Genomic DNA, 26,242 nt, shown 5'->3' on the forward strand with positions numbered 1-26,242 from the left:
AAAAATAAAAATAAAAATAAATAAAAATAAAAATAAATAAAAATAAAAATAAAAATACTGTGATTCTTTCCCAAATGAAATCCTTTCATGATCCTTCCAGATCCTTCCAAGAGACAATACAAAAAACTGGATTTAGGAAGTAAAACAAAACAAAACAAAACAAAACAGAATTATTAATGGATGAGATAGAATTTTTACATTTTTTTTCATGATGGTTGTTGGCATTTTTTGTTTTGTTTTGTTTTGTTTGCTTGTTTTTTCATGACTGTATCACCTCATCTTTTCTGTTGGGAAAGAGGCAATGAATTATTTCCAAAAGTTTTAAGTCTTTACAAGTATATCAGACTTATGTAAAACTCCAGCTTAAAGTTTTTGCTTGTTTGTTTGTTGATTTATTTTTTTTCTTCCTGTTGCATTTACTTATAAGATCAGTATGATCAAAAAGGAAATGACAAACCACTTACAGGCAGATGAACGACTGGCAAGTGAAGGTTCAAATTCACAGTGTGTCAGAGACAGAGAAACACCCAACCTTTGCTTTTTGTGTCTGCACACTGGCAGTTTTCCAAGCTTTTGCCCTCTGTGTGCTTCATACAGTCATTTTTCCATATCAATGAGTCACAGTGCCACACATCAATACCTGCACTAATTCTGGTGAAAATAACTTTCTAAGACAAGAGTCTTAGAAAGTCTTAGAAACAGTGCAGAGCATCATGACTTCTGGGAAGACCCTCATAAAGAAAACTAAGAAACATCCTCCAACACTTCCATTATGCCAGTTCTGAACTCAAAAATAGCTGGTAACTGTCTTAGGCAAACTTAACTTTTCCATATTTTCAATTTCTATTAAAAGAATACAAATGTCTCTAAAGATCACCTTTAATGTACTGATTTTGTCAATCTATAACACAGAAGAATTCTAATATGTAAAAGAAGTAAACCATCAGTCCCCTAGTAAGGTTGTAGATAGATTTGGACTTATATATGGACCAGAATTTTGCTGTTTATCTTTGGTATAATTTCAGCCGAAGTTCAGTTTTAAAAGTCCAGCTCTGCAGAGGCCAGTATGGCCTCAGCTTAGGCCCTGGACTATTGAAATAAATAAATAAATAAATAAATTCAAACTTTGATTTGGTCTTTTATTTTAAGAAAATGTTTAGTAAATTTTCCCCTTCCCTCCTCTCCTTCCCAATGGAAAGGTTCATAAAATAGTTCCAAGGAAGTACTGAGTTATATCTCTCTGACCTATTGTTGTGGTTTAACTCTACAGGTGGCTCAATACTACACAGCCGTTTGGTCCCCTACCCACTTCTCATTCAGTGGGTTGGGGTAAAGATTCAGGGAAAAAAAGTAAAAGCTTGTGAGTTGACATAAAGACAGTTTAATAGGACGGAAAATAAAAATAAATATTATTATTAATAATAGTAATAATAATAATATGTACAAAGCAAGTGAAGCACAGTGCAATTGCTCAACACCCACTGACCAATGCCCATCCCACCCCCAGGCAGTGGTCTTCCCCCACCTCAGCCAGCCATCCTGCATTAATTGTTCAGTATGATGCCACATGGTATAGGAGATCCCTGTGGTTAGATCCCCAGCTGTCTGTGTTCTGTCCCCTCCCTTGTGCACCCCCAGCCCCTCACTGGCAGGGCAGCACATGAAGCTGAAAAGTCCTTGAACTAGTGTGAACACTGCTCTGCAACTAAAACATCAGCATGTTATCAGCATCCTACGTCCGTCCAGAATACAGCACCATATCATCAAGGGGGAAAATTAACTCCATCATAGCTGAAACCAGGACACTTATATCTGAAGAACAAAATGTATAAATTCTAGACCCTTTTTCAGGCCACATGGAAATGTTTATTATTTTCTTAGAACAAATATAACCTAAAGTATTTTCATCAATAGTGGCTTTGTAGAGAAAAGGGGCTGTAATTTTGTCTGTGACATGGAAAGTGACAGAATATCCATTAAGTGGAGAGAGGAACTGAGCTAATGTTTGAATTAGTTTAATTTTTTGAATGCGCTACAAATGTCCCCATAGGTTTCTGGTGAAAAATAAAGGCACAGATAGGAAAATTACTTACCCATCCATTGTCCAAGAATTGTGCTTCCAATTGAGCTATTTTCATGATTAGTTGACTAAAGTCATCTAGCTGAAGCTCAACATTTTTAATTCCTGATGCCTTTTAGCTGCGGAAAAAAATAAAATAAAATATAAATATAAATATAAATATAAATATAAATATAAATATAAATATAAATATAAATATAAATATAAATATGAAAATAAAAAATATAAATAAATAAATTAATAAAAAATCTCTAGTATCACACTGAGGCTGCACATAAATGTAATTCCAGAACTCATTGTATGCATTATTCTTCCATTTATATTTAATGCAAACAAAAGAAGACAAAACCAAATCTGATTTTCAGATGTGCTTGTTGCTTAATTTTTAAGCAGGTGTTATGAAAGAGTTTTCTTTGACACCACCTACAAGTGGTCCTCATTGTTGGATTTGCATAAACAGTCATGGTGGCACTATAAATCTCAGAGTAATAATTATAGAGCTGGACTTAGGTACAGTATGTATCTTTGAAACATACAAAATCACCAGGCTGATCAATTGCATGAAGGACACTGAGTAGAGGCTTCTGGAGAGCCTCTAGATGCGTTTATGTGTCTCAGTTATTGAAAATTTTGGTACTGTTAGACTAAGCTATCTGACAACCCACAGATGGGAATGTGCATCACCCAACCTCAACCATTGGGAAGTTAAGCATGTAGTTTAAGCTACTCATCCAGGATCCTTTGGTAAGAAACAGCTGTTACAAGAAGGCCACTAATCAAAACCTATGATATCAGATAGTTGTGAAGGAGTGTTCAAGCTAACTGACTTGGACAAAGTTATAGAAACCTTACATTATGTCAGATGAAAACTAGCCTGAATCTCCAATGAGCAAAAATCCCAAGAGTTTGAATATATTGGGAACATCAGTATTCCTAAAGTTTTTTCTTTGATTTTGGACAAGATCAGTAAAACAGTTACTCTTTCAGAAAGAATAGAAAGTATGGTCAACTTAGAAAAGTACAAATATCAAACTAAATTTTGCTCATCACCAGAAAAACTGTGAATGAATATAAGAGCAAATGTACAGCTAGTGTAAATCAGAATTAATAAGTTATCAAAAGTATATTCCTTTGTACCTCCTAAACATAAAAAGCTGTTCCAAATATTTTAAATGAATGTTGATTCAGTTAGTAACTGATTAATAGATATATGCTTTGTTGATGATATATATGCTCTGATGACCAGTGATGGGTCCTGAGGAAATGGCATGAAGCTGTGTCAGGGGAGTTTCAGGCTGAATGTTAGGAAAAGGTTCTGCACCCAGAGGGTGGTCAGGCACTGGGACAGGCTCCCCAGGGCAGTGGTCACAGCACTGAGCCTGGCAGAGTTCAAGAAGCATTTGGATAACGTTCTCAGACATATGTTCTGATTTCTGGGTGGTTCTGTGTGTAGGCAGGAGTTAGACTCCATGGTTCTTGTGGATCCCTTCCATTGTGGGGTATTCTACGATTCTGTGATTCTATGACTGCTTATTATTAAGTTGTTGGCATGAGAGTGGGTGGGAAGTCTGAGTCTGACCACTCAGAATCATTTTAAAAGCATGTAATGAGTTAAGTAAACTGGCATTCTTTATTATCCCACAGCAAAATGTCTCTTGATGCAATTAAATGGCTCAAGATTCAAAACCCCAGACCTACCAGTCTTTTCAGCTTGTGACAGGCAGTCATGTGTGAGAAAGGTCAGTCATGTAAAGAAATTAAATGAGTTCTGCAAGGACTTAACTGGAATTGAAGCAAAGCTCTCTAAACAGAAAAGGTGATGAAAAGTTCAATCAAAGTCAGATGCAAGGAAAGGTGTTCATTAATATCCACATCACCAGGTCACAAACACCCTGCTCATCTCTATGGCAAGATCGTGTACTTAATGATTTGAGCAAAAGTGATATTCACGAGAGAACAATGTACTCCCTCCCTCCTCAGCACTATATGTTGCATATCCTTCTGGTACTCATGACCATAATATGAAAATCTTCACATTTGCATAGGGAGATTATAAAAGGAAGAAACACATTTATACCAAGTCAAATAAATACTTAATTATACACCAAATTAAATGTACTTATCATTATTTCAGTATTCAGAATAAAACAAAATATACCTGGGGAAATTCCTGAACCAGGGCCATTGTGAAAATCAAAGCAAGCTATTATCATTAGAGAGGAGTCTTAATAGTAAGGATATTAATGATCACTAAAACACTGATCTTAAAATGCATTTCAATAACATTATATTATTATATAATACAAATATGTGATAAGTACAATAAAGGCTCACACTGCAAGTACTTTGAACATGCAGATAGCTGAGCTGTTTGACTAATTACATAGCTGATCTCTTTTCAGCAATCTTTAACAAAGTTACTAGTAAAAACCTAGGGGTCTTCCTATACTGCTTGAAGAATTTTGACTAAAAGTCCTCTCTTTTACTGATTTGTAAAACAAATATCTTTATATATGTTAATTATTCTCTACTTTGAATAAATATTTTCATTTTGCAGCCATAGTAGCAGAAACAGAATGCATAAGAATCATAGAATATCCTGAGTTGGGAGGAACCCACAAGGATCATAGAATCATAGAATCACAGAATGGTTTGGGTTGGCAGGGTCTTTAAAGACCAACTAATTCCAACCCCCCTGCCATGGGCAGGGACACCTCCCACTAGACCAGGTTACCAAAAGCCCCATCCAGCCTTGGAACACTTTCAGGGTTGGGCCATACACAGTTTCTCTGGCAAACCTGTGCTAGAGCCTCACCACGCTCTGAGTCAATAATTTCTTCCTTATATCTAATTTAAATCTCCCTTCTTTTAATTTAAAGGCATTACTCCTTGTCTTATCACTCCACCTCCTGACAGAGTCCCTCCCCAGCTTTCCTGTAGGCCCCCTTTAGGTACTGAAAGGCCTTTGTAAGGCCTGCCTGGAGCCTTCTCTTTTCTAGGCTGAACCCCATCTCCCTCAGCCTGTCTGCATAGGAGAGGTGCTCCAGCCCCCTGATCATCTTTGTGGCCTCTGGACTTGTTTTAATATGTCCATGTCCTTCTTGTGCTGGAGGCTCCAAAGTTGAACACAGCAGTGCAAGTGGGGTTTCACAAGAGCAGAGTAGATAGGCAGAATCACCACCCTCGTTTTGCTGGCCATGCTTCTTTTGATGCAACACAGAATATGGATGACTTTCTGCTCTGCAAGCACTTATGGAGTCCAGCTCCTGATTCCACACAGGACCACCCCAAAATCAGACCATATATCTGAGAGCATTGTCCAAAAACTTCTTGAACTCCAACAAGCTCAGTGTCATTGCCTTACTCAAACACTGGCCATTGCACTTGAGGCAGATAGTGGCCAGTGTCCTACCTGCACCCAAGGCCTTGCTCAGCAGCTGGGTGCAGGAGAAACTGACAGCACGTGTCTTGCTCAGCATCTGAGGGCCAATGGACGATGTGCTAAAAAAAAAAAATGTGACTGTTAGTCCATCATCTTATCCCATAGTGAGCAGGCCAAGCACCCTTTGAACTCTTCTGCATGGCTGCAGGCTGCATGACAGGATCTGCCTTGAGTAGGAATGCCTCTCGAGGTCTCACCTGCTGAAGAAATCCCTTACTGCTCTCAAGAGATTCCTTGCCACAACAGGTCCTTAGTAATTTTGTAAGCTTCACTAAGATTATATCTTTGACTGTGCACATATAATCCTTAGACATAAACCATGGACCAGGTCTGGGACTAGGAGTGGATTCAGCCACAGCTAGGCTTCTTACCTATGTGGTTCAAGGAGTTTAGAAAGCCAAAGGCTCCACTCTTTGTGTTAGATTACTACATTATATCAATAAATATATTGCTTCTTTCTTATATGTGTATAATTTCATCCATGACTGAAGGTATAAACATTCCTTTTGTGTAGTGTTTAATACAATACACTGTGGGGTTTTTATTTGTTTGTTTGTTTCCCTCATTTTTACCCTTTTTTCTACTTGTGAGAAGAAGGATTCTTGAAATATTCCCCAACTTCCCCAATATACACACACACCATGGGAAATAATGATAGAAAGGAAGCAACCTGTGAAGAATCAGGGGCAGAATCATTCCTATATTACAGGTCCTTATCACTCAGGTATGAACACAGAGGTTGGGAAAACCTTCTAATTTCTTAGTGGCACTGATATCAAGCTGAGTGCAGAAGCAGTCTCGGGAGGTCTTAACTTGTTTATATGATGCTGAAGCAAGTGAAATAATAATACAATTATTCATTTCAAGAGATTTATTTCTTCTTCTGTGTTTGCTTCATTATTATCATTACTTTCTTTAAATTTCTGCTTGATTTCCTCTCTCAACATCCTTTCTCTACCTACAGCTTGATTGGAAGAGAAGAACATGCAATTATTTGATCACTTTTCATTTCAGTTGATTAAAAATAAAAGGAAGCATTTTCTTGGGTTAAAGGTTATTACAATGCATAATTAATTGTCCGATATCATCTTAATCAACAACTCTGCGGCTTCTGTTTCCTCGCATTTATCAAGGGAAGGGGGAGGGGGGGGGAGAGGTATGTTAAATAGAGGTATTTAATCAACTATGCATGAATTGTCAGAAATGGATTTCTGTAAGGGAGCCTTCAACCAGTTATTAGGAAAGGTGCTGAAGTGAAACAACCCTCCTCTAAGTGCAGTGGATTACACTGGTTTGCTGGAATGGACTTAAGTATTATCGAACAAAATACTTCAGTCACATGTTCCATCTCCATCTGCTTAATGAATTGAAGTGTCAAGAAAATTTGAAGAGGCAGCCCAGGAAAACAGAAATGTAATTTAATGCAACATGAATCATTTGCCAGCCAAATATACAATATCGATGGGATTCCAGATGAAGCATTTAGATTATGGCTATTGTTACAGGAAACAGCATTTAATTTGTCCAATGATTCAGATGTTTGAAGGCAGTTTATTAAAAACAAGACAAAAACAAAACAAAACAAAACAAAAAATTAGGAAAGAAAACTTGTCACAGCCTTCTAGAAAACTTAATTGGTAAAGCGGTAAATCTAATTATTCTTTGAAATGTAACTTTAAAGCATCTCTGCATCTTTAATATATTCAGGAAAACATATCCTGCATAACTTTTTCAAAAATCATTTAAAATCCAAGTCTATCTGATAAAGATATACAAGATGGTTAAGCTCTGCTGTCAGTTCCTGTTATTTGTCTCATTGCTTTGAATCTCTCTGTAGTTCTGGGTGGAATAACTCAATTTTACTGAATCTTGAATGTTCTCAGACACCAGTAAGTGGACACCCACTCTGTTTTCCCACTTTGTTTTACTTTTCTCAATTTCCCTGTTGCAGATAGTATGTTACATGCAAGATATGCTAGCTAGTTATGTAGCTTATCTAATTTTCTCTTTTTCCCCATTTCATAGAACAAGGTAATGTCTCAGTGTTAATTAATTATATTTTATCTGTACATGGAACAAATTTTCACAGTACTTTCCCAATTCAGCTGTAGAAATGCAGAAGAAAACAAAGTATCAGTATGAGACACAAAGGATGTGTCTATAATAGAAAATCTGTCAGAGGTGGGACGCACATATGGTCATCCAACATGTCCCAGGGCACAGCGTTGGCTTGTGACAATAAGCCTTCTAATACAATGCCCAGACACAATTCCCAGGGCAGAAAAAGCCAATGCAACACAAAACTGCATATGCTGGTGTACTACTGAGATGCATGGGCTAGACCACATATTCTGGGGAGAAAGAGTTCTCTAGGAATTGGAGCTCTGCCACATGATTAGTCCGCAGTGCCAAAGGCCCATGCAAGAGCCCACACAGGAGCAAGCTCCTAGCAGGAACTGAAGATTGTCTCCACAAGGACCCCATGGTGGAGCAGAGGGTCTAGCCACCCATTCGGTAGCCAAGCTAGAGCAGACCAGTCCTGAAGGACTGCACCCTGTGTCATGGACCTGTGGGAGGGAGCTCCACTGTAGCAGGGGCAGAATCTGATGAAAGAGCTGCAGAGACAAAGTATTATGTCTGACCACAGCTGCCATTCCCCATCCTTGGTGCACCATTTAGGCAGAAAAGTCAGGAATGAAGAGTGAAGTTGAGCCTAGGAAGGGTTGTGTTTGTGGGAACACATTTTGAGTTCTGTCTTTGTTTCTTACTATTCTCCTCTGATTTTATCAGGATAAAATGTAAGAATGAGTAATAAAAAAAAATGAAAAATATGAAAGAAATGAATATCACTCATATTCTTCATGATAAGGTCATTTTAATATGGTCAACTGGATGCTAATATTGTAATTTGGAAATAAAAGTGCAATCAGCAGCTAAGCACAAACACGATGAGAACTAGAGACTGTAGAACCACCAAAGAAGTTACAAAAATTACATAAAACATATAAATCTACTTATAAAGGAGTAGCAGAAATTCTTCTTCTCTCTCCCCTTATATACATATAATTTTATTATTATTATTATTATTAAAGTTCTACTTAACCTGTGCCACTTGTGGGCAGATTAGGTAAGTGTTACAGAATCTCTCTGCAATTCACAGACAATCATGCACTACCAGAAGGCAAACCAACCCAACCTAAAATAATTGTATCTTTGGAGATGCTTCCTTTCCCCTGTGACTACTGAGAGTGTTCTCAGTGTTTCTTCAAGATGATATACTTCCTTTGCCAACTAGACAGGGAGAGATTAATCACATTTCTAATACCTGCAATGGTGGTTGTATGCAAAACCCCAGATTTTCATCATTATCCAGATAAGTTCATGACCCAGTAAGATAACATTAGTGTCTGAAGGGAAATATTACTTTTCATATCTGTAATTTCTACTAACCTTCATGGAAACTATCCATGCTACCTGTTCTAGGGAAAAGAGGAACAAAGCAAACTATGGATGCAAATAAAATCAGATTATATAAACAGACTCTTTGGATAATAATCCCAGTTCCCTTTGTATAGACTGGGAAGGTGTGAATAAGTCCTAAGCAGTTTACAGATTATTGACAAACTTCCAGATTCTCCTCAAGTCACTTCATTAAATAATTAGTGTGTGTGTGTGCAGTCTTGGCTATTAGAGAAGCAGTGATATTGAAACCTCTTTGTTACTGCACTGTACAGCATGCCAAACTACCTGAGGTGTGAATCTACCACATTCTTCTTTGATCTCTGACTTTAAGTTGGGACAGCAGTTAAGTACAATTTGCATGCATTTCTAGAGCAGTCAGAAAATAAGCAAATGAATTTACAGTAATAACATGTTTAAAATTATAATCATATTTCATTGCTACTGCAGCTGAAGATGCTCTGCAACTCAAACCTTACTTCTGTCTCTGCCACTCAGTCTCTTTCCATCAGTTTACTCATCTATAAAACAGAATCTTTGCCTATATTCCAGACAGGCATAATTAATATTTTAAGCTGCCAAGGGATTCTTGGATGAAAGTCATTACAATGTAAAAATATAAAAAATATTTCTGTGCAATCCTTTGGTTTTAAAATGAACTCTGAAAGAACATTCCATGTTCAGATAAAAGTTGAATGGATATAATTGCAGAAGGTCACAAAAATCAGTATTACAGAACAATTTCCTTAGTGTGCTAATACGTAACAAAGCTTCTGGAATCTTTCATTTAACTCTTTCCTATAGAGGTTAGTAGTAACTCCATTTGAACCATGTTATGATTCTGAGACTAATACAACTTAAATCTCAACAGTTTAGTTCCTCAATATATCTGGAGCAGGATTCAGAGTTATTTTATTTATTACTTTTTAATGTAAAATCCATTAGAATTGACAAGATTTAAAAACTCCACCAAAAATGCAAATCACATCTTTATTTAAAATGTTCCTCCTTCTTAGGGCTTACACAAAAAGAAATACGGTTACTTCATAAATTCTCTTAAATCTGTTGTCTTACTGAACTGGTAGTTACAACACCAGGATCTCTGCTTGCAGATAAAAGACATTTCAAATATGGTAATTTACTACTGTAAGCCAAGACAGAACTTTTGCTTTTACTCTTATTTTATTTAAGAATCTGACTCTGAGAGGGTCATCTTTCCTTACCTTTCTGGGGAAAGCAATTCATCTCACAATACCAGTATCATGTTACGTACTTATTATATGCTTTATTGTATACCTATATATTTTACTATATACCCTTTATCATTTAAAGAAATGAAGCATTTCTAACTATTTTTCATTATTATTTCTGAAATAAAGACAATTTTTCAGTGGTGTAAAATAACTAAACAGGTGCTCCTCTCCTCTCCTCTCCTCTCCTCTCCTCTCCTCTCCTCTCCTCTCCTCTCCTCTCCTCTCCTCTCCTCTCCTCTCCTCTCCTCTCCTCTCCTCTCCTCTCCTCTCCTCTCCTCTCCTCTCCTCTCCTCTCCTCTCCTCTCCTCTCCTCTCCTCTCCTCTCCTCTCCTCTCCTCTCCTCTCCTCTCCTCTCCTCTCCTCTCCTCTCCTCTCCTCTCCTCTCCTCTCCTCTCCTCTCCTCTCCTCTCCTCTGATAAAACAAGCTGGATCACTGGAGTAGGTTTATGTCATTTGTCATCAGGGGTGTCTATAATGCAATATAAAGACAGCATCTCAAGGCCACAATTGATCTGATTTATTACAGATGTCTACTTTAGCATGAAATTGACTGCACAATAACAGTGTCTATTTCTTTTAATTAATTGAGAAGGAAAGCACACAGACTCAGGTCTAGTTATCTTTAAGGTTGGTATCTACCTTTAGTCAATTGAATCCCACATCAACCTTCTATGTAAAATTATTTAAAATATACTTGTAGTCATCAGTTAATCAATGAATGGCATAAATGTTTCGTGACATAGCATTTTCTTTCTTCTTTCATTTCTGTTAGTAGGAAGACTTTTCTTTTAAAATAAGTAGAGACAATAGGTGGGATGAGCTCACTAGCACATGGGGAATACAGCAGCCCAAGTTGCATAGTCCACACCTGATTCCAGAGTAGTTTCAGTTTGATCCACCTAACATCTGAAATGTTGCCAAATGCATCCAGAACTGGCCAAAGGGAGAAGTGCTGCCTCAGATGTCATTTTCCAAGGACTTACTGTTTGTAAAAGCTGTATACATGTAGTCAAACACTTTTTCCTGAAAGGGAGCCTAACTAGCTCTCCTACTTCTTCCAAAAGGCTATATGAAGAAGAAGCTGAAAAGAGGCTGGATATATCAGTACTCTGCCAGCTTAGATTACCCCTGACCACTTGAATGGCCATGTGGATTGAATGCCTGAAAAGGGTTATACCATAGATTATATATAGAGTTGTGTAGGAGAGAGTTATCTCTAGCCCAGGTTTATCTGAGATTTCAGATAATCTCTTTACCTATATGAAGATAAACACTGAACCTAATAAAAACAATAGATAACTCCAAACCAAGCTACCACCAGACACTCAGATCAATTAGAGACTTGGTTAAAATTTCTTGTACAGTTTATGATGCTGTAGTATTTTTGGTTGTGTTTAAATAATTTGCTGAAATTAAAGAATTGTCAGATATCATAATTCATTATAGGCTGCAAAGTAAATAAGAACAACTTCTAAATTAAAGGGATATAAAAAAGGAAGAGTTAGACTGAAACACTTTTAACCTCCATGGAACTGGACTTTTGTTACATTTTCTGTGAGTGCCTACTGAGATATTCTTGAAAAGATAATTTTAGAAGAAAAAAAAAAAAAAAAAAGAATTTATGAAGGCCTTTTGGGAGACTAGGAAGGCAGAACATATGAATGACCTCTGTCCAAGTGTAATATTTATAATACAGGAATGATCATTTAACTAGTTATGGTCTGAGGCAGATTTACTTAATCTCTTGTTAGAAACACTCAGAATAAATGGGAATTGCCTAATACCAGGCAGAAGAATAATCTGATACCAGAATGATACCAGAAGCAATAATTTAATTTGTTTTAACATTTGTACTGTTTTTTTTTGTTTGTTTGTTTATTTTTTTTTTGGGGGGGGGGAATTCGACACAGTGATTCTTCTGTGATGTCCAATAGTTTAGAAAAGTACTCTGCCTTAGAAAAATAACTTGACCTTGAAAGAAGTACAGATGAGGGGAGAATTTGAACTATTGCTTGCTAAAATCATATTTACTTGTCTCAGTAAGCAAAATGCAAATGCTTTTTGTTTGTTTGTTTTTCTTCCACGTTGAACTTTATCACTGTCAGTGGCTTGATTTCATAGTTACCTGTTTCATATTGTGGAGAGTTATAGATACTATGGAAGAAATACAGATGTCTAAATATAGTTATCTAGCATTTAAAATATTTGGTGTGATTTCTACCTGAGGCTTCAGAGAGACTCAGACCTCATAGAGGACCTATATCATAACTACCACATATATATATCTTAGTATAAAACATCTCAAAATGCACTAAGCCTAATCAACTAAAATCACCATTAGGCCTAACTGAAGGACATTCCTCAGAACCTCTTTGTGGCTCCAACTAGCCTCAAGGTTTATAATTACTTGTTTTTCATCAAGTTTGGCCATAAGCTGCTGTTCAGCAGCTGATGAGCTCTTACCTATCCTTGTACATTTCTTGCAAAGGAAACTCTGGTCTGAAATGTAATGAGAAGCTTTTTCGAGGAAAGGGAAGAACTAAATCAGTCCTTAAGATTGCCTGGGGTGCTGCTACACCCTAGTGGACCCCAGAAATGGACCCCAAACAAGGGAAAGTCCTCTTTGTCATCAGCCCTTATGGAATCAAACTTTGGCCTTTGTCTGATGGTATTAGGCCCTTGCTGGTTTCTGATTTCAGCAAAGCTACTGCAGAACAAGGCCCTTTCCATGACCATATTACCTCTTGCCAGCCAAAAATTTGTTTTGATTTTAAAAACAGATTGAGATTTTCAGTGAGCAAGGAATTAGCATGTAGCAATTTCCATTTTCATCAACAAGGAGGTGCTTCATCCTTAAACTGTGTTATACAGTTAAATTATTTCTATATTATAAACAAAGGGTCTTGTTATATATAGATAGCATTAGGTTATGATACTACTTAAAAAAAAATAAATGTTATCCTGTTTTTGAATTACAAAACCATTCAGATCACTTTTAAACTTATAAACCCATTGTCATTTGATTTAGCATTTACTCATGTTAGAATAATAAAGAAATGTTGAATAGTGATAAGATGATTATTCTTCAATTATTTTTTATTATTTCTGAGAAAGGTTTTTATTTTTATTATTATTATTTTTTCATATGGAACACAATTGAAAGAATTTCCAGGGGAAACTAATTTTTATTACTATTTGTTAACATTGTTGTTATTGGTATTACAGTGACACATAAAGTAATAACCTGATCAGGGCTTTGTTTTGCTAAGATCATTGCAAAGAACTTGCAGTGTAAGTAGGCAAAATCCACTTGCTGATGGTGTTTGGATTTGATTAGAGGACTGTAGACTACCAAGTCACAGAACTGAACTTCTAACAGGAATGAAGGCTTGACCTTTCCTGTTTCAGGAGGGAATTAATTACTCAGTCAAAACAAAGATCCAGTATTTGTCTATGTCTTCAGCCATGTAGACTATGACCAAAGCATCAAAGACTATGATCAAAGCACATTTTCTTGCATTCGTGCTTATTCCCCCTGAATTGGGGCATGGCCTTGGATCACTGTGCTTTTGACATGCTTTGCACCTTCAATTTACTGTACCTATGCCAAAAAGTTTTGTAATCCTTAATAACTTTGTCCTTTGAGGACAGAAATCTGTTACTATTTTTGTTTTATATAAGGGAAGCTAAAGCACAAAAATAAAATAAAATAAAATAAAATAAAATAAAATAAAATAAAATAAAATAAAATAAAATATCTAAAATAATTTTTGCTCTTCAGTCCCTACTGATTTTAGTGGGTGTCTGTGTAAGTGTTATTTTATGCTTCAACCATCTTTTGAAACGTGGCAGGGAATGTGTTTGACTACCTTTATCCCCCCAAAATCTGTATGTTAACTTCCCTGTACAGTCAGTAGAGAGAATGAGAACAGTACCCTTAAGATGATATTTCATCCCATTCAAGGACTGGTAGGATGAATTTGTCCAGGAAATGTTTCTATCATGTTCTATTCATGTTCTAATTTCTATCATTTCTAATAGACATGCTTCTTCTATCTTTCCATTGACTATAAAATGCATGGCCAACGTATTAAATTGCAGACCCAATTTTCAGTGGTCAAAGGTGATTCACTAACTTTAGCTATCTAACATAGATGTCTAATCCAAGCTAATGATCCACCTTGTAAGAAAAAAATACTTCTGAGAAATGAATCCTTTTGTCCTAGGACACATAAATCACTCTGTAGATGCACTGCTTTTTCCCTCATTGATTTTAATGAGACCCTAGAAATATATAGTAGATTATATCTATAGCTCATACATAATCAAAATTAAAGGAAATTAATCATGAGATCAGACAAGTCTAAAAGATTTTAAGTTATTTGTAGTTCTACAGTTGAGGTAGGACAATCTTTTCCATTTTCCCTTCATAGCAAATACAAGACTTTAATGTCCAGATACCAACTCATTTATGGGTGAACGGAAACGAACTTGTAGGGAGCCACTTTAGATCTGAGAGCTGGGCAGCTTCTTGGACACCTTTTCTATTTAGATAAACTTCTAGTGCCTTAAACCCTTTGAGACGACAGAGGTATACTTGTCTGCAGTGGTAATAGTGAGAAGAGGTTTTGGTGAAATGGTTTTTAGAGAATTACTTGATCTTCATGGAGCTGGACTGTTTGTGAAACAGTATGATTATTATTATTATTATTATTTTTCCCCCAAGGTAATAGCTTCACAATGTACATATTTTGAATCTCTCCAAATAGATAGACAATTAAATAAGTAACAACCTGTTACTTTCACTGCACTTCATGCTAAATTTCTTAAAACTGCTGGAGTCATAATTGGCCCGAAAGACAGAAGTGAGGAAAAGTTTATATGGAGGAAAAAAAAATAATAATTGAATCTTGTTACTGTTGTATTTCTCAATTTTGATCTTTTGATCTTTTTGATCTTATATTTCTCAATATTTTATTTATTTTTTTTTTGGTCTAGTAAATGGCATTATCACTATCCATTGGCCTCACTTCATAAAATTCAAATTCTCTAGTGATTTCTATTGAGTAGCCCACTGGAGCCAGTGAAAGGACCTTCAGAAGCTATAACAATAATCACTGCATTTAACACACTGTTGAGCCCTCCTGTTGAGTCTTGAGGTTTAGAGTGAACCCCCTTGCTTTCTAAACTCCTCAAACCACAGAAGTAAGGAGCCTAGCTATGGCTGAATCCACTCCTACTCTCAGACCTTGTCCATGGTTTATGTCTAAGGATTATATGTGCACAATCAAAGATATAATCTTAGTGAAGCTTACAAAGTATAGCAAGCTATTAATCAATTACCAAGGACCTTTCCCCCTCTACTCTGCCCTGGTCAGGCCTCACCTGGAGTACTGCATCCAGTTCTGGGCTCACCAGTACAAAAAAGACAGGGATCTCCTGGAAAGAGTCCAGCAGAGGGCCACAAAGATGATACGGGCCTGGAGCATCTTTCCTATGAGGAAAGACTGAGAGACCTGGGTCTGTTCAGCCTGGAGAAAAGAAGACTGAGAGGGGATCTCTCCAATTTTTATAAATACCTGAGATGTGGGAGACTGAGGGATTTGGCCAACTTCTTTTCAGTGGTTTGTGGGGACAGAACAAGGGGTAATGGCCACAAGATAGAACACATGAAGTTCCACACCAACATGTGAAAGAACTTCTTCATGGTGAGGGTGACAGAGCACTGGAACAGGCTGCCCAGGGAGGATGTGGAGTCTCCTTCTCTGGAGATATTCAAGGCCTGTCTGGACACCTACCTGGGCAGCCTGCTCTAAGGAACCTGGTTTGGCGTGGGGTTGGACCTGATGATCTTTCGAGGTCCCTTCCAACACCTTTAATTCTGTGATTCTGTGATTCTGTGTGACTTGTTGTGGCAAGAAATCTCTTGTGAGGAATAAGGGATTTCTGCAGCAAGCAAGACCTCAAGAGGCATCCCTACTCAAGGGAGATCCTATCACGCAGTCCGCTGCTGTGTAGAAGAGCTCAAAGAGTGTTTGGCCTGCTCACTCTTTATGGGGTAAGACTAATAGTCACATTGTTTTTTTGGCACATGGTCTGTTGGCCCTCAGTTACTGAGCAAGACACCTGCCTGTCAGGTTTTCCAGCACCCAGCTTGAGTCGATATTGTAGTCGCTCTCTGCCTGAGCAAGGGCTCAGGTGTAGCCAGAACACTGTTCACTATGTGCCTCGGGTGCAATGGCCAGTGTCTGAGCAAGGCAAAGGCAAGACCAAAGGCAAGAAGTGAGGAGGATGGGGGAGTACACCGAGACATGTTTTCAATGAGATGAGAAATATCTGTGAAGGAGTGATTCTGAAGACGCATAGCTGGGTAGTTGGATTAGGTAGCTAAACAGTCACGTGACATGCTTTTGGTATCTTTTTCACATTAATTTTCATTAGCAATTGGATAATCCAGTAAAAATCCAAGTCAGCGAGTATTTCATTTGAGGTAGGCATAGCACCTAGCACCCATTCCTCCATATGTTCCTGCTAATTCAAACAATGATAACTACACTTCTCAGTGTACAGAAAGAGAAACTGAGATCTGCCTTTACTTCTCAGGGATCCCCAGAAGCTGAGACAGACATATATTTCCCATTACTCCTGACTTCTGAGCCCTTGTTCTTGACACAAGCAGCACAGCATACTGTGAAGAGATAACTTGATTCAGTGATTTATTAGAAATGACTAATGTGATAGTCTTACTGTGAAGGCAGAAAGGTGCCCTTAAAATCATGTTTGCTGTAAAACTGCCTAGTTTAAATTTTGGGATTTACATTTTTAATGCTTTAAGTGTGATCCTAATTCCTATCCATGGTGCTTCAGGTTCCTGAAAGCCACTGGTAAACTCTGAGATTTTATTTTTTGTTTTCCTGCTCGTAGCTACATTTTACCTTATTTGAGAAATTTCTCTTAGCCCTCAACTTGTTTGGCTAAAACTCCAGAGATTCTCTGCCCTCTGGGTAGGTTGAGGGAAGGTTGGACTGAGGCTTCTTCAGGACAAGGGTGCATAAATCTGAAAGGAATGACTTGGAACTGCCTGAGGTACCTGTCAGTGTGCTCTTGTGAGGGAGGGTCTAATTACTGATGTCAGTTGGTCTACAAAATGGTTTGCATGTGGTCCATGAAGCAAGGAGGAGGGAGCTGAATCTGGACCAAACACAGCAGATGATCGCTTTTATGCTTTCATATGGCAGGGCTTGGCAACACTGCTAAAATGGAGGAACTGTCAGAGGTTCCATTATGAAAGCCTATTTGCTTAGGGATTTATCACATTAAGTCTTTTAATTTGCATCAGACTAGAATCTGGCATTTGGTAGCCCCCCTCTTCTTTTCCTTTCCACTCCTGAAGTGATTTTTCTAATTTAATTTAAATCTGCTTGACTGCTTTATAGAGGAAGTCTATTATATTATCATGCTTGCAGCTGACACCGTGAGCTTGTGTTACAGTGCCTCTCCAATCTCAGGTGCCTGCAGCTTCTAAAATGCACCACTACACAACATGAAGTACATACTTTTCATAGAATTATAGAATCATAGATTCATTAAGGTTGGAAAAGACTTCCAGGATCATCTGGTCCAACCATCCCCGTACTACCAACTTCATCCACTAAATAATGTCCCTAAGCAACAGTTCCAATCTTTCCTTAAACACCCCCAGGGACAGTGATGCCACAGCCTCCCTTTTGCAGCAAAGCATTGCTTGGTGAGTTTCTATGAAAGACTTTTGGGTCCACAATACCCCTGCTGATTTCTTCTCACCTCACACTGAAGTAACTGCTCCCAGAGGACACCATGAACTTCATCACTGAAATCACCATCATGGAAAAATTGAAACTATTTGGGAAGTATTTGAGTTCAGTAAATGCTGTAATTCACCTTGTAAAGCAAACAGTCGTATCACATCACTGAAGGATGAGGAAGGTGTTGGCCAAGTCAAAAATAAGATGCTGGAAATAGAAGACTTCTTAAGCCAGCTCTACTGCTGAAGAAAATAAATGTTGAACTGCCCCCTAAGCATTTCGTCTAAGAGGGAGTTTTAAGGACAGTCCCTTTTCTGTTGTTAATATCTGCCTCAGGATATACATTCTTGTTCTCCAGATCAAATTGTGAGATAGGAAGATGTTCATTTAAAGACAAATATTCAAGTGTTTCGTTGAATAGTTAAAAATAGCACCTTACCCTTTAAAAGCAATTTTCTGGGGGAATGTGGAGAAAAAAAAAAAAAAAAAAAAAAAAAACAGATATAATTTCCAATTAAAGACAGGAGCTAGAATGTGAAGATGCCCAAACCTGGTAAACTGGAAAATAAATTAATAAATAAATAAAAGGCAGGTGATTATAATTAAATTAAAAGACAAGCAGTCTTCTGCAGCACTGTATTTTTAATTGCTTGACCTGACCTTTAAGAAAATGTTTGAAACTTCATAACATAACATTTAAACGTCTAGAATAAATCTGCAGAAACCAGGGCAATCCTCCACATGACTAAGAGAACAGCCCAAAGACACTTCCCTGTGCCAATACACCAATGGGCCTCCTAAACAGTCATGCCACTTTGCATCAATTCCAACACCACTGGTAGTCACCCCAAAGAGAATTAAGGACAAGGTAGTAATTTTAACTTGAAATTCATTTGCTTTTGTCAGTTTATATCAGATCGTTAATGTCATCTTCACTGAAATTTCATGTTTAATATTAATGATCTCTGTAGTCTCATGTTAATATATTCAGTGAGCTTCTTTGATAATTTAAGACCATTTCAGATATCAAAAAGCCCAAGGCATATTTATCAGTGTAAGTATAAGGTTTATTGAAGGTATCATTAGAACTTTATATAGGCTCATCTTCCATGCATTATTGACATTATCATTGCATTAGGGGAAGGAGCTATAATTTAGTAGGAACTGCACTTGATAAAAAAAAAAAAAAAAAAAAAAATTCATCTCACTTCCTGATGCTCAGGATGATCAGATAAGAAATTACAATAGTAGATTCCTCTTTTCCAATGGCAACAGAATTTATGGTTCATGCTGTTAAAGCACTTTTTTTTTTTTTTTTTTTTTTTTGGGAGGGGGGAGTATTTTGTTTATTTGGGGGAAGACACAGAGCTCTTTGACATGTATCAAGTGACTGGTTACTTCAGGTTACTGGTAACTTCTTACTGGTTACTGGTATACTATCATTGAATATTCCAAGTTGGAAAGAACTCACAAGGATTAATGAGTCCAGCTCCTAGCTTCACATATGACTACCCAAAAATCAAAACCATATGTCTGAGGTCATTGTCCAAATACTTCTTGAACTCCCTCAGACTTGGTGTCATGACCAGTCCCTGGGGAGCCTGTTCCAGTGCCCAATCAACCTCTTTGTGAAAAACCATTTCCTAATATCCAATCTGAACCTTCTGTGATGCAGCTCCATACTGTTCCCTTGGGTCCTGTTCCTGGTCACAAGAAAGCAGAGCTCAGCAGCTGCCCATCCATTCCCCTCGTGAGGAAGCTGCAGGCCACCATGAAGCCTCCCCTCAGTCTGTTCTTCTCTAGGTCAAGTGTTCAAACCAAGTGACTTCAGCCACTCCATATAACTCTAGCATTGTTGTAACAGTAACTGACTGTCAGTTATAGCATAGAGCTGTATATTTATTTCCTGTAAGCACATCTTCACTGGAAAGGAAATGGTAGGATTTTATCCATCTTTTTTTGTTTGTTTGTTTGTTTTTATTGTAGTCTGCTCAGAAGAAGAGTATTTTTATGGGTACTTCTAAGGAAGTACCTTTATACATGAATAACCATAGGAAAAACAAATAAACATACAGACAAAAATGTCTGTGTAAGTGTATGCAGTGTATGTCCATACTCCGTGTTTTTGTGTGTGCACATAGAATCACAGAATCATGAAGGTTGGAAAAGACCTCCATCCCCCTACCACCAAGTACACACACACACACACATATATATACATGCACATATATATAAATATACACATATATATACACATATATACAAAGCTATATATGCATACATACAGCTTTTAATCATAAGGTCTAAGGTAGATGTATACATTACTTTAAAAAAGAATTTAAATGAAAATTTATGCATGGTAGAATCTACCACTAACACCAAATAATAGCATTTTTTAATAAATTATCCATCGAATCACAGAATCTTAGCCTCAACCTCATTCAGCTTCACATTAAAGAAATAGTTCATTAATTTCCAAAGATTGAACTGAAATTCATTTTAATACCTCAAGAGAAATTTATGTTCTTGATAACCACATTGAGAGCATTTATTATGAGGTGATATTGTGTTTTTTGTTTCTTAATATCTTGTTCTTTTTCCTTCCACTTTATAAGAACTTCCTCACATGAGGTTTTTAATTATGCTGAGTTTCAGCCAAGTCCCAGAGAGGGAAAAATGAGTTGAAAAAGTGGTTGATACAAGAAAAACATAGGTTATGAGGGAAACAAGGAAATAAAGGAATGACACGAACATAATCTGTCTCAGTTAGGATTTTCACACCTATTGTAAGTTATTCTGTCTTCTAACTAACCAGAGAAATAAAAGAACACAAGCCAATGCACTTGCTTATCTCAAACCTGTCCAATTCCCCCATAGGGTGGACGTGAAACTACTTTTGTGGATGATTTCTGTTGCTGCAATGAAGAGTCTTGTCCCTGTTGTGTTTCTTCCAGCAGGTATTGCACCTGAGGGACTCCAACATCTTCTCATATAACAAAATGACTTAATCTGATGTGTTTTTAATTAAACACATCCAATGATAAATTTGGACCAGGCAAGGTCAGAGAAGTTACCATCTGTTTTGCAGCTCTGTCCACGGTACGATCTCCCAGTCAGAATTTTTTTTTTTTTTTTTTTTTCCTATTACTATCTGTTTCATTGTAAGTTACTCCTTCATTGTGTTGAAACACAGCATAATTCTGGTTTCTGCTGCTTTGTCTTGTTCTTGGTGTTGGAAAAGACTTTTGATTAATCTTCTAATTTTGATAGCTGTTCTACGAGTATTGTGTATTGGGTTTATGTGGCAAGGTTTTGGTAGCAGGGAGCTGCAGAGCTGGCCTCGGTGAGAAGAATCCAGAAGCTGCCCTATGTTAGATAAGGGATAGTTTCACACAGCTCCACAGGGACTTGCCTGTTGCCTGTTGCTTGTCCATAGACAAGCAACAAGAAGTGATGTTGCGTTGTTTGCGCCTCTGTTAGAGCAGATTTACGAAGGAGAAAAACTTTCTGTGCAACACCAGCTGGGAGAGCAAGGAGTGAGAAACAGCCCTACGGCCCCAAAGGTGAGTGCAGCAGGAGGGCAGAAGGTGTTCCGGACACACAGCAGCAACTCCCCTGTGGCCTGTGGAGAGGCCCCTGGTGGAGCAGGCTGTCCCCCTGCAGCCCATGGGTCCCACATGGAGCAGATCTCCACGCTGCAGCCCATGGAGGAGCCTGGAGAAGGTAGATGTGGCCTGGAGGATGCTGCGGCCCATGTAGAGCCCCCGCAGGAGCAGGTGCCCATGCAGCCCCAGGCCGGAGCTGCAGCCCGTGGAGAGGAGCCCATGCAGGAGCAGGTGTCTGGGGAGAGCTGCCACCCTTATTAAAGTTAACAGTTGAGAAAAAAAATGAGTTAAGTGTGAGGCTTTGAGGGCGGGAAATTAAAAATAAATCTGTATGAAAATTGGTATAAGGCTTTCTTTAAAGTTATATATATAGGCAAGTATTAGAGGATGTTTATACCAGACTGGTAACCAAAACTTAATCTCTTTATCTCTTGTGTGTTTCTGAAATTTAAACCTATAATGAAAAATTCTGAAGTGATAGGTGTAAAACTTGTCTCCTTTAAAGTAAGAGAGAAAATTGTGATGATACTCATGAATATGGAAACAGTTAAGTCTGGGAAGGATGCCTTCTTCTCATATTGTAACTTTTAATATCACTTCCACAATGACATTTGCTGTTTGATGGAAAACATGCACAGAACCCAAGGAAATGACTGGCTGCAGTGTTGCTTTATTTTGCTGTGCTTTTAGAGAACTCTGCAGCATAAAATCTTCTTTAGTCCACAACTGGTCAGTGGCACCACATTGTCAGGTGTGCACTCGAGTCATTTGGCAGCTGCAAAGCCTATTTTACCAGTTGAGCTCAAGCATCACTAGCAGGAAGGTATGAAATTGTGCACCCAGCCAGCAGTCTAACAGAAGGATTAGATTATTTTAGTGGTCCTGAACCCTCTTCTCTACAGAGATGGCCTTCCTACTCTATTTCAAGAAACATTCACAACTGAATCTGACCAAACTATTTAACAATGTTTTATTTTTCTTTGGACCAGACAAAGACATATATTGCGACAGTGCTGGCATAATAACATTCAGGTCAAATTCAAAGCTTCTTCACTATCTTGGAGATGTTATAACTAACCAGAGATGCAAGTGATAATGAGGGTTGGGAGAACTTACTTTAATTGACTTCAAATGTATAAACAGTTTGACTTTAAGTCAAACATAAATGTGCTCATGTTACTTTCAGAAAAGAGACTGTTAAAAGGAGCAGGCAGTAAATTGCCAGAGGGAAAGAAAGGACAGAGATCAGCCAGAATGTCAAACACCTACACAGGAAGACCATGAGAGGTGCATATATATAAAAGAGGAATAAGAGAATTCAAACAAGGGAAAAAATATGTAAGTATGTGTGGAGATTCAGGCTGGAAATGGTTTATGATCAGAGATGATTGAAGATTATATGTGCATAACTTTATGTATCTATTTATAATACATATATATCATAGAATCACAGAATCATAGAATCATTAAGGTTGGAAAATATCTCCAAGATCGTTTGGTCCAATCATCCCCCTAGCACCCACTAAACCATTTCCCTAAGTACCATGTACCATGTATATACATAATATATACATAATAAATATATACATAATTTTATGTATATATATATATATGTAGTCTATATGTACATAATTAAAAAAAAATCTGCTATATATCTATGTGGATGTGCCATTTAGGAAATATATATATGTGAGTGTGTATATATATATATATATATATGCTTGTGTCACTGTGGTATCAATCCTGTTCAAATGAATGAGGACATTCGGGATTAAAAGGATGTCTTCACATTCCAACATGTGACATGTAGAAAGGACTGACAGATTTTGATAGGAGAATTAAAGGTACCTATCTCCTCAGAATAGCTTTGAGACAAAATAATACAAAATGCAGCATCAGTTTTATTGTCTTCCAGCTTGCTCTGATATTCCTAATTACCCAACAGATAAAAACCTGAGCCTTATTATTATTGAGAATAGGCAACACTATATATTCTGAAAGTTAGACAAACGTATTGTATAATAGGAAACCATGAATACATTAAATTGGTCAATGATTCTCCCTACTAAAGTCATAATTTACTATCTCCAGAAGGAGAATCTGCTAAAGAGAAATGAAAACTGCACTGCAGAATGTTTGGCGGATATCTTACAAGCAAGACATGCATCACTAGTGTTGTCCTATTTATTAGTATGGACTTTGGGTCGATGAAGTTCAAATTTATTTATTTTTTTGGTTTATTTTTCCCAATGCAGGTAGGTTTGGCCACAGGTAGAAACAATGAGTGAGTGAAAAAAAAACAAGTTGATATCTGGTAGTAGAGGAGTAGTAGTCATTTTAAAGCTTGATTCTACCCCATATTTAGCTGTTCACACTGCACGGAAAATTTAAATATCAGAGTCCACAGGTTTTGATACATCAGTACTGGAAAGTTATATCAAAAGAGGTTAAGAAGGCTATATATGAGCAGTCTGCTTAATTTTTTAAATAAAGGGCTCTGTTGTAGCTAAATGAAACATACTTTTTTCTTAGCCTTCACGTCCTATAGCTGGATTCATAATGCAATCAACAAACTCAGAATTAATCAGTTTTCAGAAAATCTGAGAAACTGTTTTATATCCCAATTAGCCCTCCCTAGTACTAGGACAGTACTTAACAGAGGATAATTCAAATAGTAGGATTAGGATCAGCTGTTACAACTAAGCCTACTGTTACTGTGATTTACAGTTCAGCATACAGTGATGAAATTCAGTTGCTTTTAGACAGGAATTAAAATCATAAAAAGTTTTTGTTTGATACAGTGTGAAATATAGACTGATCATATAGAAATAATATTTTTATTCAAAAAGGTTGGAAGACAGAAAACTAGTCGGTCTTTCTATCATATTCCTTTCTTTCATTTAAAGGAAGAGTATTTGTCTCACAGTCTAGCATCTATTATGTATAAGCATGAAGGAACAACTGCAGACATGCAGAAAATAAATTATATGGAAGAAAATCCTTAAAAGCAGTGGGAACTGTAAGTGTACTCTGTCAACTCTTCTATCAGGACCATCTGAGGTGTGAATTTTTACCATGATACTTTTTGGAATAGGGAGATAACTCAGTATCATCATAGGGCAGCCTTCTGCTGTTTTAGCTTTATGTTTTTACCTATGATGATAGCGCCTCATCCAGAGCACCCCTTCCCATCCCCCTCATCTAGAGCAGGATGACAAATTTTGTTTGATGATCATTTGTTAACCCTTACAGGTTAAGTTTGTTTGTTTTTTTTTTTTTTTTTTGTTTTTGTTTTTGTTTTTTCCCCATGTTATCGACCCCAAGCAGCACAGATGGGAGAATTCAAAAATGTGGCATTCTGCAGGCAAGGCACACAAGAAGTGCTTTGGTTAAATTATGGTCACTCTTACCTTCTGGTTTAATTCACTTGAATCTTCTCAGTAGCAAACATCTCATGCAATAACAATCTTGTAAAACAAAGGCATCAAAAGCTAAATGTCAGACTGCTAGAGAATGAACAACTGCAACTTGCTAACATAATTTGTGAGGTATTACCTAAAAACTCATGAATTTAGCCATAACCCATCTGATGGTGAAAAGGAAAGTAACTTCTCAGAATGCCACTGAACATTCAATCAGGTTAATCTTTACCTTCCAACTGGCTAGAAAGAGAGGAGGAGAAGGAAGGTGCTATTTACTTGTTATGTTTGCTATTTTTCTTACTATGGTACACAACTGGTAGCCTTTAGGACAGTTTTTAAATTCTGCACAAATAGGTCACCTAAAGTGCTATCTGAGATGGTGTTTTAGTATGCAATGGCTTCACGTGTTTCTAATAAGTAATAATACTTCAGCTTAATTAATGAAAGATATATATTTATATTTAATTTCCAACACAGACAAAGCCCAACATGTCTTTGACAAATTAAAAGTACAATCACAAAGATGAAATCAAAACCTATTGAATACAGATGTTTTAATTATTACCAGAAGAGAGAGGGTCTGGGATTTTATTTCATGGGTTGTTGAATGGACTCCCTGCCAACAAAAGGAACCACAGCATCAATTCATAAATTCTTCTAACTCCACATAAAATTAATTAGATCCTCCCCTTCTCATAATTCCCGTAAAATGCTGTTCTAAATCTCCTCCTTTCAGATTGTTGGAACCTACCTTTAATTTCTGGCCTAGGCTTTTATATGGCCATCTTATGATAGCCCTTATCCCATACCACAGTTCATTGACAAGATTTGTACTAATGCAGTTTTCTATCAGTTGAAAAGCAGACCAACTTTATTTATCATTTAAAACAAATGCATTCTTCCACTGTAAATACTGTGTTATGTTAAACTGGTATTATGCCATCCTGTCTTGACCGTCAGGTGTCTTTTTGATCACCAGATGGCATTTTTAACAGTGATACACACAGCCATCAGATGTTGATTTAAAACAGAAGCCTCGCTTTAATTCTGTGATTTGTTCTTTGTTTGACTTTAACTCTCCATTGATGAAAGAGAGGAAAGAGAGGGTCTAGAGAATATAAAAGTCTATATTTGGGAAGGACAAATGTTTTTACCTGTCAAAGGAAGAAAGTACAGAGTCTTTTGGTGTTGGATCTT

The sequence above is a fragment of the Aythya ferina genome (assembly GCF_964211825.1).
Source record: "Aythya ferina genome assembly, chromosome: 2".
Classification (NCBI taxonomy): domain Eukaryota; kingdom Metazoa; phylum Chordata; class Aves; order Anseriformes; family Anatidae; genus Aythya; species Aythya ferina.